At 33.9% G+C, this 21,620-nt stretch overlaps 1 protein-coding gene across 29 annotated transcripts in view; it reads right to left on the reverse strand.

Annotated features, from left to right (window-relative positions):
• Window positions 1-21,620, reverse strand: part of LOC145266992 (coronin-2B-like) — a 370,386-nt gene that overhangs the window by 191,196 nt on the left and 157,570 nt on the right. For 6 of the 29 annotated variants that reach the window (XM_080122875.1, XM_080122856.1, XM_080122880.1 and 3 more), the window contains exon 1: window positions 12,702-12,857. The exons of 22 other annotated variants lie outside the window; for them this stretch is intronic. The gene's annotated coding sequence lies outside the window, so the exon portion shown is untranslated. Of the gene's footprint in view, window positions 1-12,701; window positions 12,906-21,620 lie in introns of those variants that run through there. One more of the 29 variants, XM_080122888.1, reaches the window with a different exon arrangement.

Genomic DNA, 21,620 nt, shown 5'->3' on the forward strand with positions numbered 1-21,620 from the left:
ACGGCAGTCGAAAGTTCAATCCTCAGTGTGGGCAGTACTAAGAATACAATTACGAATTACTCAAGACTTCTATCCGATCATGGTTGATTGAACAAAAGCAAGCTTCCCCCATAAATAAAACAAACCTGGGTGCCCGGCGAATTTCAAGGTTATAGATCAAAAATATGTGTAGTATATAGGTTGAGAAGTGTCCACACACATTCTCACTTATATATATATGTCTTATTTATAGTATTCCGAATTTTACTGGGTTTATATAATTGAAAATTCGGTAATCGTTCATATATCAATAAGTTTTAAGCCAAAAAAAGATGACTTAAACTGTAAGGTACAAAATGATCATATTTCGTAATTGAGCATTCAGTTATTGTTTTAACAAAAACTAAGACATCAAGGAACGTATTGATAGCAACAAATAGTGTATTTCATCGTTAGTTAAGTCTGAAGAAAGGCTGTTCTTGTGAAAATTTTCAAACGACATAATGTTGGAATTTGTCCGAATAGTCTAGAGACAATTGTAACTAATGATGAAATACACTATTTGTTACTATCAATACATTCCTTGATGTCTTGGTTTTTGTTAAAACAATATATATTAGCTGACTGCCCGGCATTTCCCGGTAGTACAATATGCTTAAACATAATATTTTAATTCATGCAAATTGCGTATGTATTATTAAAGAATCAATTTCTATTGATCATTATATATTATGAGGAATAATTTGTCCGGTGGACTAACTTGCAAAAAAAAGTAAAAAAATAATGATAATGTTGTTCATGAAATTTGGTCTGTGTTTGTTTACAATAGCACGTCACCTGATAATTGGGCTTGACGATGAATGCCCTGGAAAAGCACTTCTGATTAATGTTTAGTTTTAAAATATGCAGACGAAGAAATGATTTGCAGCGATTTTAAATGGTGCCTCTTCTTTTATTGTAAATTGAACTCATTAATGAGAAAAAAAAAAAAAATGGTAAGGTACACCCGGGCTTGAACAGGGGATCATTTTACTTGTAGTCAAATACTCTATCGCTAAGTTATATCTCACGATTATAATAAATCCGTTTTTTGTAGGAAGAAATGATTTGCTGTAATTTTATTATCTCCCTTGTTGTAACGTAAAATATTCCTCTATAAAATTTATTCTTTTTTTTATCTATAAGAGAGAAAGACTATTTTTAAGATCGGATTTTTTTAATACTTATTGGATAAAATTCTGTACAAAACTTATCTAAGAACACTGCCAGACATATAAATTAGCTTTGTGCGAAATTTGCAAAAGATAGGCTCAACCGTTTCGAAATCTATGAGGAAAGAACTCATACACACACAGTGACTTTTATATAATAGTAGATAGATATATGAAACATGCATATAAAAATGTGAATAAATGAAACATTGAAAAAAATAGATGGGTCACCAGGTAGCAAGTGCTACCTGAAACAATTTCTAAACTTCTGCATGTCAGTACAGTCAGGACAGCAGGAGACTGGGAAGAAATTCCAAGGTCTAGCAGTTCAAGTAAAGAAACTATTAGAGTAGAAGGCTTTCCGGTATCTATATATCTCTACAGTGAAGGGGTGGGATTTTGTTGTCTGTCAGGTTAGTACTTATGTGAAGAGGGCACATGTGCTACAAGTTTTTCAGGGCACATTTCTTAAAATACTTGTAAAACAGACACAGAGATGCAATGTTGCAGTGATGGGACAGGGATTGGAGCTTGATTGATAATTCGGGATCCTTAAAGTTGGAGACTTTTTTTTGGGGGGAGGGGATCTGGTCTAAAGAATAGAGACTAGAGATAGATGCACCAATCCAAATGTGGCAACAATAATCCAGGCATGGGCGAATAGTGGCTTTATAGCGATACAAGGTACACTCAGGTGTGAATAATTTTCTAACATGATAAAGAGAGCCCACCTTCTTTGCAGAAGCCTTGGTAATGAATTCAATACATTTGTTCCAACTCATCTTGTCTACAAATGTTAAGCCTAGTTAAAATCAAATGAGATTTGAATTCGAGTTGCTGATTCCAGAGCTTTTGTGTAATCACAATTCACAGTTGTCTCCTCATCGACAACGCTTTGAGAAATCAGAATGCAATAATTGTGGCAAGAAACACAAAACGCTATAAACTGCACCGAACAAAAGCGTCGTAATTGTTGCGTACAAATAATGACCACCTGCATCGCGCACTTCATCTTTAGCACACAAAGACAAGAATTGCTCGCTTCAGTCGTTCAAGATTTTTGAGGAGAAATATTCTTGTCTTAGATGAGATTCTTTCTTTCCTGTAGTTCTCATTAAACACCTGTGGATTTTAGTTCGCTATAGATTTATTTAACCGGCGTTGCCTGGGAGTCTTTTCCTAAAGAATATATATATATATATATATATATATATATATATATATATATATATATATATATATAAAGATTGTTTATTTTTTTTTTATTATTGTATTTTTCTTCTTTCTTTTCGTTCCCTGAGCGCTCTTAAAGAAGTTATCTGCCCTTTGTTTACATTTTAGTCGCCCTACTTTTTTTTAGGATGTATTATTTGTAGTTATGTAATACTTACTTTTATGTATGTAATAATATTTAAATAAAATATTTAAATAATATATATATATATATATATATATATATATATATATTAGTAATTTATAAAATATATATGGCGATTAAGCTACACTGAATATTCGGTGTTTCATCCACTCTAGGATTCCTCAGGCTTATGTGCGAATTCTGTGGTTGTTTATCGTTTTTATATGGTCCTTTTCTATTGAGGATTTTAGTTGGCCAATCAGCTTTCTAGTATCTACCGCGCCCTTTCCTATCAGCCAATGGGAATGCATTTTATTGGACAAAGGATCTGTTTTAAAACTAGGTTAGTGTTTTTTTTTTTTATTGTTAATTTATATATAAATATATATGTGTACATACATATATGCACATATATATACATATATATATATATATATATATATATATATAGATACATATATGTGTGATCGTTTATGTATATTCATGTTTATTTAATTTATTTATTTGTTTATTTTCTATTGTTTTTGTTAGTTTTAAAACTATTTTGTATCGCTATCCTACAGTAAATTTTATTTTGTGAACACAGTTATTTGCTATTTCTCTTCTACAGTTTAATAAATGTTGGGATTCTTTAAAGTACAGGATAGCAAATTTTTCATGAAGGCATAATCTACATGGGTCATCTAGATGCCTACACGTGGTAGCTTGTCTTATTATTTTCCATTCGACTACCGGCGAATGTCCGCTTTCTTTGAGTTCCCAGTATTTATTCGCTAGTGTTGTTTTTATACGGTGTTTTTTATAATTTTTTAATGTACTTTTGTGGTCATAGTATCGGTTTTGAAATCTAAGGAAGTCATGCCTATGTAATATTTTTTGTTATTCGGGTTTTCTTTCGCAAATATTGTTGCCTGATAAACTACGCTTTTAGTTAGACATTTATTTTGAACTTGGCAAAGTGTGCGGTGTCTACAGTTGCATTTATCTTGTTCGTTATTAGTATTTTTATTTATAGTATAATAATAATAATAATAATAATAAATCAAGCCCCGACAAGAACAACCATACTATAAATAAATGTGATAATGGCTTGAATTTAAGTTTAAAATGAAAACGTCAAGTATCATGCTTCAATTGTGCTTTAAGCAGAAACATTCATCTCGAACGCACCCCCGCCATATCAAATAATCTACTGTTGATTTCATATGCTCGGTCTTTCTGCTTGTGTGATAATTAAAACTTCCCAAATGCACTTATATGATTTTAGGCTGTATAGGATGTCAGCTTTAGTTAAAATCGGCTGTTCTTTCTTTCATCGGATTATTCGATTATTTATATTTATCAAAAATATTCCAATATAAAACCTATCTAAGAACACTGCCTGATACATAAATTACATCCGTGTGAAAGTTCATAAAAATCAGCTCAGTCATAGTTGTGTCTATAGGAAACTCTCTCTCACACACACAAAGTCTCTTTTACATAACAGTAAAGATATATACAGTCTTGGAAGTTTCTTGAAAACCTTTAAAACTATAAAAAAAAAAAAAATAAACAAAAAATACTAAAAAAGCAGTTGTCCTTTGTTGTAACATTATTTGTCAGTAAATCAATTAATCTACCGTATCACTGAATAGTTTTATTTACATAAACAATAGTACCAATGTTCTTAAAGGATCATCAGTTGTTTACCATGAAATACTGTTTTGAGTATTTAAAATCAAAACAGTATATTAAATCATGGCTCCCCAGCAGTGTAAATCAAACACCACCTCCCTCAAAACAAAAATATTTTTAATAGTGGATTTGATTTTTTTCTTCCAGATAAATTTAGGCTAACCAATTCATATCATTTAAAAAAAGTATATATATACATGAATAAAATAAATAAATAAATAATTAAGAATGTAAATATATAAAGTATTAATCATAGTAGGGGGTGATAAGTAGTTAAATGGATTAATCCTAATCTTATAAATACAAGACTGGTGAATTAAAAAATATATCCATTTTGAATTTGGAGACAAAGACGAATCTCACAGGTAAGGAAATTAATTAAGAATAAAAAAACTAGATCTAATATCTGTAACATTTTTTAAGATTAAGGGAGGTGATGTTTGATCAACACTGCTGGGGAGCCATGATTTAATATACTGTTTTGTTTTTAAATCCCCAAACCAGTGTTCCATGGTAAACAGCTGATGATCCCTTAAATTAACATTAGTACTATAGTGAATTCGAGAGAGCAAATTGATGCAGTGATTGCAGGTTATTAAATGACTTACTGACTATATAGTTTTCTAACGAATGATAAAAATTAAATAAGTTTTTTTGGGGTATAGTTTTAAAGGTTAAAAAAATTTCAAGATTATATATAGTCATAAATAGTAAGATTATACATCTATAAACAAAATTAGGTTTAAGGTTTCTAAACTTCATACTAGAATTACATCATGTTTCAAAGCATGAATTCAAAGATAAACGCTAATAATAAGTGAATGAGTAAACAGTAGTGTTGGGAATACAGTAAATTAATGCCAAATATTCATCCACTATATTATATATCCCAACCAAGAGATCTTTTAAAGATTCTGACCGTTTCTTTCTTTTTTTTTTTTAAATTTATTTATTTATTTTTTACATTTTCGCCCTAAACAAAGCACAGTGCCACTGTGATGTAGGGGACTACTATCAGGGATATAAGTTGCAAGGATACTATATAGGGAGTTGAGCAGCAAGATGTCTGTTCACATTACACTTGAACTTCTGCATGTCAGTACAGTTGGGGAAGCAGGAACCCGGAAGGGAATTCCAAAGTCTAGTAGTTCTAGGGAAGAAAAAATATGCAACCAACGATTCTTCTTTCTGAATTTTTAGATAAGGATTTTTAATTTGTATTTACATCATTCGGACTACTGTTCTCATCTTCCGTGTTATTTTACATAACGTTTCGATTGATGTAACCTATGACCTTCTTTAAGTGTAGCTTGTCGAGCTCGAGAATCTGCAAGGACCTGTGACACAGTGGATAAAGTACTTGATAAAATTCAGTAATTAGTTAAACTCTTCTGGGGGTTGATGGTTCAATCCTCGGTGTGGGTGACATTCAAAATAAATTTTCGAATTACTTATCACTTTTACCCAGTCATGAAGGATGTTGTCCCTGTGGATGAAATAATGGGTTGGATTTATTTGCTTCCCAACTGAGCCAATTAGGCACAAGGCCGTTTTTTAATGTGGAGAAAGGGGGAAGGGAAAAGGGGGACCAGCTCCCGAGAGGGTGGAAATGGGAGCTTCTGTTTGAAATTCTATGCAGTTCCATGAAAGATTCTGTTTGAAATTCTGTGCAGTTCCATAAAAGATTCTCGGAGTTTGACAAGATACACCTGAAGAAGGTTGGAAGGTTACATCGACCAAAATGTTGTCGAAATAACACTCAAAACGAGGGAAGGGATTGGAAGAATCTAAATAATACAAAATTAAAGATAAATTTAAAAAAATTAAACTAAGCTGATCAGAATCACACTTTAATATGTTTCTGAATTTTTGAGTTGAGGACTGATTATTTGTGTTATTTTTTTATTCTGACTACTGTTCTCATCTTGTGTATTATTTTCAAAACGTTTTGGTCGATATAACCTCCGACTTTGTTTCGCTGTATCTAGTTGAACTTTGGAATCTTTCTGTCGAATTTTGAACTCTGCACAGAATTTCAAAATAGAAACCCTTTATTTAATCCATGGGGGTAGCATGCTCTCATTCCATCAGCCATGACTGAGCAGAATTCCTAAGTAATTCACAATTGTATTTTGAGCACATTCATTTTTCCTTTGAAAACTGATGCTGATGACACTACTATCTATGGTAGCACATCTAAGACTGTAAACGATCAAGTTCTCTGATTTTCTCTTCTCTGATCTTGAGCAAGTGGTACAATGGGGAGAGAGGTGGCTTGTTACTTTTAATGTATCTAAAACCAAGCTTTTATCATCATCAACGCTCTGATCCCCATCTGGATTCAATTGAAATGATGCTCTCGTCTTGGGGAGGCCTCATGTTTTGACAAGCTTCTGGGCTGGACCTTTATTCCTGATCTTAAATGGAACACATACATTAAATCCGTTGGCAAGGCCGCTGGAAAAATGGTGGGATCTTTCTATCGATCCAGTAGATATCTCACTACTGATGCAATTCTCTATCTATATAAGAGCCAGGTATGTCCAAGGATGGAGTACTGTTACCACATCTGGGCAGGAGCTGCTAGAAAGGCCTTATCCTGCCTTGATAGAGTTCAAAATAGACTTTGTAGCCTTGTGGGGGATGTCCTTTTCTCTTCCCTGCAACCTCTTTCTCACAGAAGAGATGTTGCGAGTTTGTCTCTGCTTTATCGTTATTTTCATGGCAGGTGATCGGCTGAGCTACTTTCACAAGAAAGACCCGTCTAGCAGAAAACACTATCACTAGTTTCCCCCACTCTTTATCTGTGCCTAAACCTAAGCGTAGATTCCATGAGCAAAGCTTCTTTCTTAGAACTGCACGCCTATGGAATTGTCTTCCGTTTTTCTGCTTTCCAGCTGACTACAGTATGGTTGTCTTCAAGTCTAACATAAACAAGTTTTTGATGAGCCGTTCCATATAAGTTAACACATTTTCCGAATCTCCATTACTAACGGTTACTTTATTGTCCAATTTCTACTGTACACTCTTTAACCCATATCCTCGAGTGGCCTCTTGGCCTTGATAAGTGGTGATGCCTATGTAAAAAAAAAAAAAAACCCCTGTTATCCTCATAGTTGTTGTTACACCATGTTTCAGCCAACTCATCCTCTGGCCTTCTTCAGGTGATTAACAGGGTGAGACAACAACTACAAAGATGAGAATAACAAGTAAAAAAATAAATAAATACACAAATTATGAAGCGTCATCTCAAAGGATTCCAAAATATAAAATATTTATTTTGAATGTTGGTCACATCAAGGATTGAACATTCAACCCCCAAAATAGTGTAATTTACAATTAAATTTTACAAAGTGTTTTATCCACTATGCCACGGGTCCTTGTGAAAAGAGAGCATGCAATCCCCATGGATTAAATAAAGGATTCTGTTCAAAATTACCTGCAGATTCTTGAGTTTGTAAAAATGCAACACTGGTCAGCATTTATCAATGTTTATCTTCTGATGAAAAGTGTTTATCTTTGAAAATCCATGGATGAAGAATTTTTCATTATTATAATGCCTTGTTTGAATTTTTCATGAATCAAATTATGTTTCTGAATTTTTGAGATCAGAATTGAGAAGCCGTGCCATAGTGGATAGAGTATTAAATAAAATTCAATTGCAAAAAGTTACACTTATGGAGATTGAAGGTTCAATCCTCAGTATGGGCAAAACTCAGAAATACAATTGTGAATTTGCTTAGGGCTTCTACTCCCGTCATGGCTGATAGAATGAGAGCATGCTACCGCTGAGGATTAAATGAACGATTCCGTTCAAAATTCTATCCAGATTCCAGAATTTGACATGATACACTTGAAGAAGGTTGAAGGTTATCTAAACTGAAATGTCATGAAAACCCCCCACTAATGATGAAAAGTCCGAAGAATCCAAATAGTATCTTGGCAGACTATGGCTACTAAAAACAATACTATATATATATATATATATATATATATATATATATATATATGTGTGTGTGCTCATGAACATAGATGAACGTATGTGTGCGTGTATATATATATATATATATATATATATATATATATATATATATATATGTGTGTGTGCTCATGAACATAGATGAACGTATGTGTGCGTGTATATATATATATATATATATATATATATATATATATTCATTCCTTTTTCCTTGTACCTATTTGTGAATTTTTCCACGGATTTTTGACTTTTGGATTACTTTCGATCATCTTCCAATTACGCGATTCCCTTGGATTTTACTTGTCAAAATGGAAATTTAACTTTCTTGGATTCTGCATTTTTGGATTTTACCGTAATTGGATACTTTATCTATCACCAGACTATCCTTTCACGTGAAATCACTTTTTTATTCACCCTATTCCTTCCGCTTTGCTTTTTGTAATTAAGTAAGATCTTTGACTTACTTGTAGTTTCATTAAATAATTTTGCAAGCAAAATCCGATCCCGCATTTTGCTAAATCCTACCCTCTGATGCGAAGTAAAGTATTTCTTTGAAACTCAGCGGATTAAGGACTATCCACTTATTTAGTGTTTCCATTTTTAAAGTGTTTTAACATGTTTTATTAACTACTTGTTCTTATATTATTATTATTTATTTGAGAGTAAACAGTTACATTTAGTTGCTACAAATGAATAAATAATAAAAAATATTTTGCTCTTGTTATTGAGCACTATCTAACAACCTCGTTGTATTCATTAGTCCCTACTTTTGAACATCTCAAACCTGAATTTATATATATATATATATATATATATATATATATATATATATAAATTCAGGTTTGAGATGTTCAATATATATATATATATATATATATATATATATATATATATATGCAAATTCAGGTTTGAGATGTATATATATATATGTATATATGTGTGTATATATATATATGTGTGTGTGTATATATATATATGTATGTGTATATATATGTGTGTGTGTATATATATATGTGTGTGTGTATATATATATATGTATGTGTGTTTGTGTATATATATATGTATGTGTTTGTGTATATATATGTATGTGTTTGTGTATATATATATATATGTATGTGTGTGTATATATATGTATGTGTGTATATATATATGTATGTGTGTATATATATATATATATATATATATATATAATCGAGATAAGACACTGATTAGAAATCAGATGAATACGCACTAACGAATACGGCTGTCCCGTATACCTTTCAGAAAATCAAGAAGGAACAACCACGCTTTTTTGTTATATGGGACTACTGCTTTCACCCCTGGACCAATATTCTGTCTACCAGGATTTATAATCCCGGAGGACATTGTACTCCTTCCGATAATGGATCAAATTCCCTTTTCCTATAATTTTTTCCATATAATTATCATTCACCACTTAAAAAACTATTTTCAATATTTGTGCTGAAAAGCAAAATAAGTGTCTATTCACAGCTGAACATTTTGCTAACCGCATTTCATTTCCTCTGATGATATGAGCCTTTATTGAAAATCCATGGATTAAGGAAATCAACATAACCCCTTCTATATATTCCTGTTGTCAAACAATAAATTCTTAATTCGAATATATGTGTCTATATGTTTTTTTTTTCAGAATTTAAATATAACCACTAAACCTATACACACACACACATCTATATATATATATATATATATATATATATATATATATATATATATATATATATATATATATATATATATATATATAATACGAAGATATGTGTGTTTGTATAAAACACCTGTTAAAATCGGAGGAGTCTCCTTTCGAGCTACAAAACAACGAGTCTATTAACCGATATTACTTTGACGTGATTTGTTTTATTGGTCGACTTTTATTGACTCATCAAACAAGATTAAAAAAAAAAAAAGCACATTAAAACGATTGGACAAAATTTATAATAAAGCTCTACCCTTTTAATACACAAAATTCTAGCTCAAGTACTTTAGCAAACACACGCACACGTATTTTAGTAGAAGTTAGTGTACCCAATGATTCTGGATTAAACAGAGCTGGGCAGGAAAAGATAACGAAATAACAAGGTTTTATGTATGATATGAAAAGAAACTGGAATCTTAAGATCTCTACCATTCCAGTAATTATAGAAGCAACCAGATTTATTAAAAAGAATTTCAAAAACTACCTGGCAAATATACCCGGTGAACCAAGTGCAAGAGAGATTCAAACAATCGCATAAAAAAAAAGCGGCCAGAATCTTAAAAGCATCTCTTGGTTGGAATATATAAAATAGCGGGTGAATCTTTGGTATCCGGTAGATATTTAAAACTTAAGCATGACAGATCAATGAAATCGTGATTTCCCTCTCACATTTTCTGACAAACAAATAGAAATTGTTGGAGAATTACTACATAATAACATTAAAAGAAATCGCTCTGAATGTCGCCCCGTTTTAATATTAAAAGAATTGTGCCAGTTTTTTTCTGAGCCAATAGCGAAAAAAAAATTGTCATATGGAGTTTTTGACTTTGACAAAGTTGGACACACAACTTCCCTTTACATAATAAACTCGCAAGACTACCTGGCATTGCCCGGGGCAAAAAGTGTAACCTAACTTCTATCGCCCCCTTCTTATTCGCCCACCCCATTCCTCTCTCTGGACACATTATTAGAGTTAGTGTAAGGGAAATAACTGAAAAAAAAAAAATTAAATAAATAAATAAAATCAGAGTTATTTCCCTTAACATGAAAACATTAAAAATCGTGTTTACGAAATGATATATAAATGGTCATTTGCACACACCACAAACGCATGAAAATTAGGTGGCAAAGTTATCAGACTGCTTATTTCTATGTAATAATAATAATAACAACAACAAAGAAATAAAGTAATTTATGATGCTAATCCATGACTGCTACAACCAGTAATAAAAAATTAATAACAACGAAGAAAAATTGTATTCCAAAAATCACGTAAATTGATCAAGTATTTTTATTTTTATAAATGAAATCTTTTTTAAGCGGATTTGAGTTTTTTTAATGACCCCTTTTCCCCATGTTAAGAACGGCTTTCTAAAATCTTAAAAAGTTTGAATTATTTGCAAAATGATGGTAAGACATTGTCGATCGTCGTTTAACCATAGCATCCTGTCTTGATTCGCCATGTTTAATAAAGAGAGGCAACTCAATTAGAACTACTGAAATGAAAATCAACCTTGTAATGACTGCAATTTACTATTAAGATCGTAAAAAATCGTTATAAATACCCCCCCCCCAACTACTTAATCAATTTATCTGATTTTTGGGATATGACACTTTCGTTCTGTAACGGGTACGTACATCATACAGATTTTTCATTTTTTTTAAATTCAGGATAAGAACTTGAATTGTTAAATAAAATCAAAGGGAACAAATAGTGGTTCTGTTCTGTCCCAACAGGTCACGGGTACGTCTCGTTCTGAGCCAGACATAACTCAATCTATACACATGAGTCATGTGTATGACAGCCACCGGCAGGAGGAAGTATACATACACAATTTAATCTACACAATCCCTACAAATGATGGGGAAGGGGGAGAACATGCATCCACAGTGTTCGCACTCGTTATGTTACTAAAAAAAAAAAAAAAAAAAAGAAAAAAAGTAAACAATTATATCATTTGTGAAAAACAAAACATTTATAGATAAAATTTTACAGAAATACGACATAAATCCGGCTAGAATCATGACAGCCATCGGCAGGAAGTAAACACACACATTTATATACAGAAAATTGGGGCAAATACTATGACAAATATTAACTAAGTTATAAAAATCTACATAGATACATACATAATGTAAGTGTCTATGTAAGATACATATATACACACACGCGCATACACATGTGTACGTATCTATAGACGCATACACACACACATATATATATATATATATTACACACTTGTTTTAATGTTCTTATTTTGTTTTTCATGGTGATAGGGCATCCTACCGGATGCGAATCAATCACCCACAATTTCAGTCACTCAAACCGAGAGACCTTTTTAAGTTTCTAACCGCTCATTCGCGTGTATATACATAAGTATTTTTTATTTTTATTTTTAAACCTATTTAAGTTTTGTTATACTTCTGGATATTGTCCAAATTTCTCTCTCTCTTCGACGGTATGACATATTAGCCGGGTTAAAACAAAAAAAAAAACAAAAACAAAAACAGACTCTTTGTATAAATACATATACGCACACCTTGAAAAATATCCGACTGCATGGCATGACATGAATATTAAGCGAATTAAAACAAAAAGTCTATGTGAAATCGAATTTATGCGACGCTTCGACAACTTTCTCATTTCAACTTCAGAAACGTAAAAAATACAAATAAATGTAGTAGAGTTTGGAATGACCACTAAAAAAAGAAGAAAAAAAAACGAGACTGTTGAATAAATAAATAAATATATATATACATATGTAAATAGAAGATACGAACCTTTCAAGGTATTTTAGAGGCGTTAAATGTCTACATGAGTGAAAGACCGCGATATGTGGTGAGTCAAATAAGAAATAACGCGCACCAGCTGTTTTTTTTTTCGTCGACTGCTGCTGCTGTTGTTGCGTCGATGATGACACTTTTTTTTTTTTGTGACGATTATAAAGGCGGGAAACAAGTCGCTGATATTGAACGTCCACAATAACCACACTAATTGCTGGGTTCCACGCCCAGTTCGACATAAGAGGAAATTCTGGAACTTGTATAAGAACGCAAACCGAAAAGTTGAATTTCAATTAAAACCAATGGTGTCTACTTAACTGTCATATCGAAATGAGTAATATATATATATATATATATATATATATATATATATATATATATATATATATATATATACTAGTATTTCAACCCGGTGTTGCCCAGGTGTTCGGAGGTGTATGTTGAGCAAAAAAAAAAAAAAAAAAGTTATCAATTTTTAAAACTTTGACCCCTATTATGACCTCTTAACATTTATTGTTTTGGGCTTAAATCAGGTTTTAAGTTAGATCTATGACAAGGAACCTATATCTAAAATTTCAAGTGTTTAGACCCAAAATTAGCGGAGGAGTTTGGTAGAGTTCTCGAAGGTCAAATCGTTGAACTTTGACCCCCAACAGTCAAATTTCTGTCCGAAAACCGATTACAAAGATTTTCCCAAATCTCAGTACCCTGTATATCAAATTTCGAGTCTGTAGACTGAAAATTGACAGAGTTATTGCGTTGGAAAATGTACACACACACACACACACACACACACACACACACACACACACACACACACACACACACATTCACTTATATATACAAAATTTACGAAAAATGATAAAGTAAAAAAATTAATTTCTATTATTTTTTAACTTTCTTTCCACCTAAACACACCTTTAAAATGACAACTTTTTTTTAGGTTTTCGAGTATGCTGAAAAAGAATATCGCACTTAAGTTTGGCGCAGACAAGAACTTTTCTAGATATTAAAACCTTTATTATCCAATTAAATCCATTATGTTTTCCTCGGTGACCATGTTTTTTTCTTTAACTGAAAAATACTAATGTACATGCGTGTTACAAAACACCCCTCCCTCATGTTAAGAATGGCGAACGTCACTGACATATTAATACATTGGAAAAATATGTCTTAATATACAGAAAACTACTTGTCTGCACAAATTTCAATGTGATATTCGTTTTCAGCATATTCGAAAAGTCTTAATTTTAAATGTAAGTTTTAAGGTGAAAAGAAAATAAAAATTTACTAATTAATTATTAATGAAAATAGTTTTTAAAGAAATTACAAACAGACCAGTTATTGAATGTTATTCAAAACCAATGGTGTCTACTTAATTGTCATGTCGAAATTAGTAAAAAAAAAAAAAATATCCAAACATTACGAAAAATGATAATAGTTTGTTTTACAATCCACAGAGGTACGAAAAAGTGGTAAAAAATTCAAATGAATAACAAATGCTATCCAAAGGCAAGATAAGTTACTCTTTTACCTATATGGAAAAAGTTTTTAGTGGTTGTACTCACTTTAAAGCGTTCATTCGGTTAAAAAAACAGTGTCAAGCATTACGTGAGAATAAGAAACATGGTTATGAATTGACATCTGAATATATAAAAATTTAATAATGACTTAAAAATAAAAGAGCTAAAAAATACTATTAGAAACCCAATATATGTTACCGTCACATTGGATTAACCCCCAAAGAGGCTGTCCTATCAATAAATGTAAAGCACTAGGACTGCTGTATTGCCATTTAGTGAATGGTAATACAGCTTCAACCTCTGTCCCATTGACGAAATGCTGCATTCCTCTGCCTGTTTTACAAATATTTTAATGGTGGATCCTCTGATGAACTACAAGCACTTGTGCCCCTGACAAACCCGACAAGCAGCTAAATCCCAAGATGTCCCTAGAAGTAAGAAAGTCTTTTACTCTAATAGTTTATTCTCCAAAACTGCTAAACTTTGGAACCCCCTTCCGGATTCCTGCTTTCCCAATTGTACTGACATGCAGAAGTTCAAGTGTAATGTGAACAGACATCTAGCTGCTCAACTCCCTACATAATACCCCTGCAACTTATGTCCTTGATAGTAGCCCCTACATAAAAGTGGCACTGTGCCTTGTTTGGGGTGAAATTGTAATAAAAACATAAACTAAGAATGGATTCTGGACCATGCGGTAGCTTCTAGTGGGGCCTCTCAATGCAATATTAGTAGGTAATGTTACGACTTTTCCTCTACATGGTTGCAAAAATTATTTTTCATTCCTTTCTTTTCTCTGCTCCAACAACTCTGCCGACATTTTCCACATTTCAATCCTCAAAAATGAAAAATCTCAAAAAACAAAACAAGACTAAACCCAGAATTCCAACTCATAACCTAGACCCCCCCCCCCAACTACCAGGTTTCCTTCTCTAACATAAGGGGTCTATGTTTCAACCTTTCAGAGGTTGAAACCTGACCTATTGTTCTTATGAGACTGTTTCCCTAGAGGAGTTCACGATTAAAGGATACTCAAACTTGACATCAAAATTTGACCCCCAAGATCGTCATGAGCATGGAATACATGCCTACATTAGAGATGGCTTTCCATGTGGTAGGGACATCTCCAGAAAAATCCTAATTTCCCTTACATGTGCTTCAGAGTAGCACTTGCTCACACTACCATGTTCATATTTACTCTCTATCGCTTCCATAACAGCGGAGTTACTAACACAGAGTTTCTCTGAGAAAATTTACCATATTCTGTCTACCTATCCCCCGGCTAACATTCACATCTGTGGAGACTTCAATGTTCACAATGTTGAATGACTAGTTCATTCAAACAAGACGGATGATGAGGGGAGGTACTGTGATGATTTCTTGAGTGTCCATGACTTAACACAAATTGTTCACACACCCACCAATATGGCGGACTCTGACAGACAATATACAAGTCTCCTTGACCTTTTTCTTACAACTTGCCTCAAAATGTGCTCATTCTCTGTTCCGTTTCCATGGGGATCTTTCGATCACTCTCGGTTAAGATAAAATCGAAATGTAATAAACCCACAGATGTACCTTTCTATTGTACTGTATATCGATACTATGGCTGATTGGGATAATTTCTGAATATTTATATCAGATATACCTCTGCACTCCATGTTCAAAAAGAACATGTCCTCTATAGTATCTGACCTGACTGAATGGCTAATTGTCGGTATAGACCGCTTCATACCCTCCAAGAAATTCCAGCAAAAGCCCAACCGCCAGCCATGGTTCACCCCAGAATGTGCTGCTGCCATTGTGCACAGAAACCACTTTTTTCACTGCTTTCAACGTAATAGATGTGAAACTAAAACCACCTTTAGAACTGCCAGCAACCATTGTAAAAAAGTAATAGAGAATGCAAGAGATTTGTATGCTCAGTAGCTGAGCAGCAGCTTGGTTCCCACTAGTTTTGGCGAATAAAAAACAGGGTCCTGAACAGAAGCGTGTCCTCTATCCCTACCATCATCAGTCGGCCTGGGATAATTTCATCAGCATCTGACAAAGCAAAACTTTTTGCCAAGAACTTAGCAGCCAATTCTACCCTTTGCAATCACGTATTTCCTCCTGTGACTGAAAACACACTATGCGATATACAAATATCTGTACGTGATGTTGCCAAGCTCAACAAAAACCTTGATTCCAGTTAAGCAACAATTTCCCCTTCACTGATAAGAACAGAAAAGATGAAGTATAATATTGGAACAGATACTACACTTTGATCCTAGCCAAAAAGCAAAGGGGATTTAAAAAAAAAAAAAAACTGAATTAGAGGATAATTTTTTTTCTCCCTATATTAGTAGATATATACGGCACAATCACGTTGACACACCGGTTCTCGCCAGATCACCGAAGTTAAGTAACAATGAGCCTGGCTAGTACCAGATGGGTGACCATTTGGGAAGGCCAGGCATGGTATGTACCGTGCTGAGTCGTAAAAATTTCCATGTTGGTATCTGGGGGCGCGTTTAACTCACGGTGGGAGATACACCCCCAAATCAAGATGGAAAGCAATGGGAAACTACCGTCTTTACTTGTCTTCCCAAAATTACGATGACTCTACAATTTGGAAAGCCGTGGTCGCCAACGCTGTTAAAACAGCAGTGCCACTGATGATGATTAGTAGAGTGCCCATTTCTTGGAGAGGGGGGGGGTTAATAATTCTCACATAAAAAACCATCTTGCTTCTAACTCTGCCCTTATGAAAAGATAAAGACTAATTTTGGATTTGGTCTTTATATTTTTCTAATTTAATTAGATTTCCAAACTCATTTTTTTTCTTATTCAAACAAAATAACCCTAGCTCAGTTGGTGATCTAACGGGTCACTTTGTTTTCAGATAATTATTGTTTTGGAATGAAATGACTTAAAAAGGGTTGGTATACCATAATTGTCTATTTCAAGAGACACCAACATGTTTTAGTCACATACTTGTCACCATAAAGGTGCTAGCCACTTGAAAACCCTTGGTTGAATAAAGAGAATAGTTTGCTGCGGCTGAGGGAGAAGTTTTCAAGTGGAACCAGTTTAATGTGTCATTATCAATTATACGTATAAAATCCGCCCCTCAGCTTTTTATGAGCCCTGAAAATTATGTTTGCTATTTTAAAAAAATATTTAACAGATCAGAACACCATTAGTATCTTTTAGTGTATGTGTGTGTGTGTGTGTATATATATATATATATATATTCAAGCATGTCTGATTGAACACGACAGAGTTATTCTTTTTTTTCCGATTTTTCTGAATATCTTTTCCATTCGCCGAGCAGTTTTTTTTTTTTTAAATTTCAGCCGGCATGTTGTATAAAACGGCGCCCAAAAGTTGTTCAACCATATTCTACTCAAGCACTTTCTATCAGTGCATTCGATTATCATCAGGAGTGATTGTTGCTGTTATCTTTTTCTTTCCCTTTGAGGCTTGGTGTATTTATAGTTTTGTTTTTTGGTTATAAAGGTAGGTGCAGTATGGTTAGGAGCAAATGATTTTATTTTTAACTTCGATTTTCTTATTTTATAGTTTATTTATTTAGTTTCTTGGTAGTTATTAAATACTGTTAGTATATTTGTCCTAGTGTTAAACGAGATCCGGTTAAAAAGGGGCTGTAGTTTTTTGATAAGTATGGCTTCTAGTAATTTTAGTCGTCGTGTGCAGTTGTAAAGGTATCGAATTTTAGTATTGTTAGTTAAGATATTTCTAATGTTCGACGATTGTAGGTTTTTATCATGGGATGTTAGGTGTTGTTTTATGGCGCTATTGTCAGCTAAATGATAGGTTAGTCATCGGGAGAGTGTTGTTGTGGTGTGGCTTTTGTATGTGTATACATTAGGAAAAGAAATCAAGACTATAAATCAAAATTTATAAGGAAACTTATTGCTTGACTAAATACACCAAAAACAATGTTCATGTCGGTTAAAACATGTCAAAAAGAGTGAAAAACAAACCAAATATAGAAGGTCCAGAATGCATGAAGACTCACTCGATGGTAAATCCAAGAAGCATAGAAAGTTTTTAAGAAAAAAACAAATCGTCAGAATTTCAATGTCAGTCAAAACGTGAAAGTAAATTGCAGAGTGAAGAACAATCCAATTGAAAAAGAAATTCAATGTAGCTAAAGGAATATAAAAAATCTCCTTGAAGTTGCCGAGAATGTCCAAAAATCACAAAGTTAGATTTTAAACTCCACGGAATAAGGATTTCTTGAAAATTGTTTTTTGGGATATTCTGTTGAACAATTAATTTCCTTGTAAATTTTAGTTTATAGTCTCCATTTCTTCTTATGACAAGCTCTGCTCCCTATAGTGTTTATATTGAGCTTTTTTTTTATTTGGTTGGGATTACTATATAAATATATAAATATTAATATTTATATCAGTTTTAAGTTTACACTTGCTTTTATCGGATAAAATTTTCATTCCTATTGCCTTGATTGACTGATACATAATTTTCAGAATGTGACAGATTATATAATGATTTCAACAGCCAAACAACGTTACAGCTCATAAGAGCCACAACAGCCAACAAACCGGAAGTCCAAGACTTGAGCCTCGCCCTCAGTTGGGCTCATCAGCTAGACACATCCAAACTCGGGACTCGAAACCAGAGCCTCTTACCCGCGAGGCGAGCACTCTGCCATATAAGCAAATGTGCAATACACACAAGGAAGTCTATCAACTAACACAGATCAAGCAAACCACAGTGAAATCCGACTATGGAATGGACCTATTTCGTCTCGAACAAGGGATATTTGCTCCTGTGGCAAAGTGCTTGCCTCGCATGCAAAAAACCTCGGTTTTCAAGTCCCAAGTTCGAATGTATCTAACCGATAAGCCCAAGTGGGGGCGAAGTTTGAGTCTTGAACTTCCGGTTTGTTGGCTGCCGTGCCTCTTGTGAGCTGTGACGTTGTTTGGTATATATATATATATATATAAAATGGACTCTCCCATCAATTTCAACATATGAGGTTCCGCTACAACACCGACTTGGCCTTTTTGTCAAGATCAAAGTGTAGTATCTGGTCTTCAGATGCTGCACTTCCATTTCTTGTTCTCTTTCGGTGGAGGATCAGTCCTTCACGACTGAGACAATTTTTTTATTTTTGTACCTTTTCTCCACGTTAAAAAACGACCCTGGTGTCTAACTCTGTCCCGTGGGGAGGCATAGTAAATAGGTACAACAACTAAGTTGTTCAGAAATCGACACAGATGATTTGAAGGCTTTGTTTAGAACCAACCACACTTATTGTATTACTGCTAATCTTTATCGGTGCAATGGCTGCCACAAGACAGAGCATACAGTATACCGCTGGTTTTACATCAGTTTTCCTTCTCCTAGATGCAAGTCTTAATCGAGACTGGGGATGCATCTGTCCAGTGAATTAATGCACCTCCAGATACCAACCTGGAAATTTCTATGGCTTGACACGGGACATACAGTGCCTAGCCTTCCCAAATGGTTACCCATCTGGTACTGGCCAGGTTCATCATTGCTTAACCTTGGTGATCTGGCGAGAACCGGTGTGTCAACGTTATCATGCCGTATATATATATATATTATTATTATTTCACCTAAAACAAGGCACAGGGTTACTTAGTCGTGATGGGCTACAATTTGAGACTAGATTTGCTGAGATATTATTTATGGAGTTGGACAGCAAGATGTCTGTTCACATTACATTTTCTGCATGTCAGTACAGTCAGGGAAGAAGGGGCCTGGGAGGGAATTCCAAAATGCAGCAGTCTGAAGAAAAAAGCTTTTCTAATAGAAGGCTTTATGGCATTTAGGGATTTCTACAGTGTAGGGGTGGGATTTTGCTGCTTGTCGGGAGTATTGCTGTTGAGGGAGTACTAGTGCTTGGAGTTTGTCAGAACACTTGCCATTAAAATACTTGTAAAACAGGCACAAGGATGTCACATTTCGGCGATATGACAGAGTTTGGAGTTTAGTTGATAGTTCAGGACCTATGAGGTTAGCGCCTCTTTTTTTTTAACACTGTCCAGGAGTGAGAGACTAATGGCAGATGTACCAGCCCGGATGTGGCAACAATACTCCATGCATGGGCGAACTATGGTCTTGTAGAGATACAGGATACTCTCAGGTGCGAGTAGCTTTCTAGCATGGTAGAGAGAGCCCATCTTCCTCGCAGCAGCCTTGGCAATTACCTCAATGTATTTGTTCCAATTCATATTGTCTGTGAATGTTAACCCTAGGAACTTGAGGGAAGCACCTTCAGGCAGTGTATCATTAGTCATGGCTATCAGTGGTTGAGAAAGTTTATTGTAATTATTAAAGGGAATGACCTTAATCTTGGCAACATTGAATGTTATCGACCAGTTTCGGCCAAATCCCACTACAGACTGAGGTTTTAGCAATTTCCTTAGAAATGTGTTCATTTGTTAAGACAAAAAAAAAATTTGATTGATTTTTCTTTCATCATGTCCAACCACAAGTGTAAAAGAAATTCAGCCAAGAGGAAGGCAATCAAGTCCAGAAAAACATTGGTATCGTCGGTTTCAAATCGTTTATGGTCGATAATATTAAATTCTCTTCAGCCTCTGTTTATATGTTCTCACTGGAAACTTGTTTTGCAGTTCATAATATTTTCTATTCTGTTATTCTTTCTATTATGGGAGAGAGGGTTCTTTGTATGTGTGTGTGTTTTTTTTTGTTCATCTGAGCAGATAAAATTGTACCCACTGATACTAGACTTTGCTCCTAGCCAGAAGTTCCCTATACTGCTTCAGCTATGGATTGAATAATGTTAATACATGTGGTGATATCCTCTATTGTTTATAATAAACTATTCCAATCGTCTCTTGTATAGTTTTATCAACTTTATTGAGAGAGAGAGAGAGAGAGAGAGCTAGTAAGATGCGGGACCACTTCTATCGTCTTCCCCAGAAAATGTTATAAAACTCACTATGTCTATCTGTTTGTTGCCATTTTTTCAAAGTGCATCTCGTCCAAGATGCAAGGTCGCAGAGCGGTGCGAGGCTGGTCAAATGTTTGCATTTTTTGTAGACCATTCTTTTCTAGGGTTTTAGTGGGTAAAAATAGCTGCTATGGGGTCAAAATTTAAACTTGGCAGGTATAAGTCGACTTAAAGTGCTCTTGTATGCATGCACAAATACACACCCTCACCTGGCTGTGTTTATTCTTATATTCTTTTGGGGTTAGTTTGCTGAATTCACTTATGTGATTCATTATTTTGTCTTTTTGTCCGCAGAGTCTGCATTTGCTCTTTTCTTGTGTCTGGTTGATCTTAGCCTTGATATAATTTGTTCTAATTGCATTAGCTTGTGCAACTGTCATTAGTAATTCAGTCTCTCCGTTTAGGTGCCCTTTGGTG

This window comes from Euprymna scolopes, chromosome 42, assembly GCF_053919585.1.
Source record: "Euprymna scolopes isolate OS-2025 chromosome 42, ASM5391958v1, whole genome shotgun sequence".
Classification (NCBI taxonomy): domain Eukaryota; kingdom Metazoa; phylum Mollusca; class Cephalopoda; order Sepiida; family Sepiolidae; genus Euprymna; species Euprymna scolopes.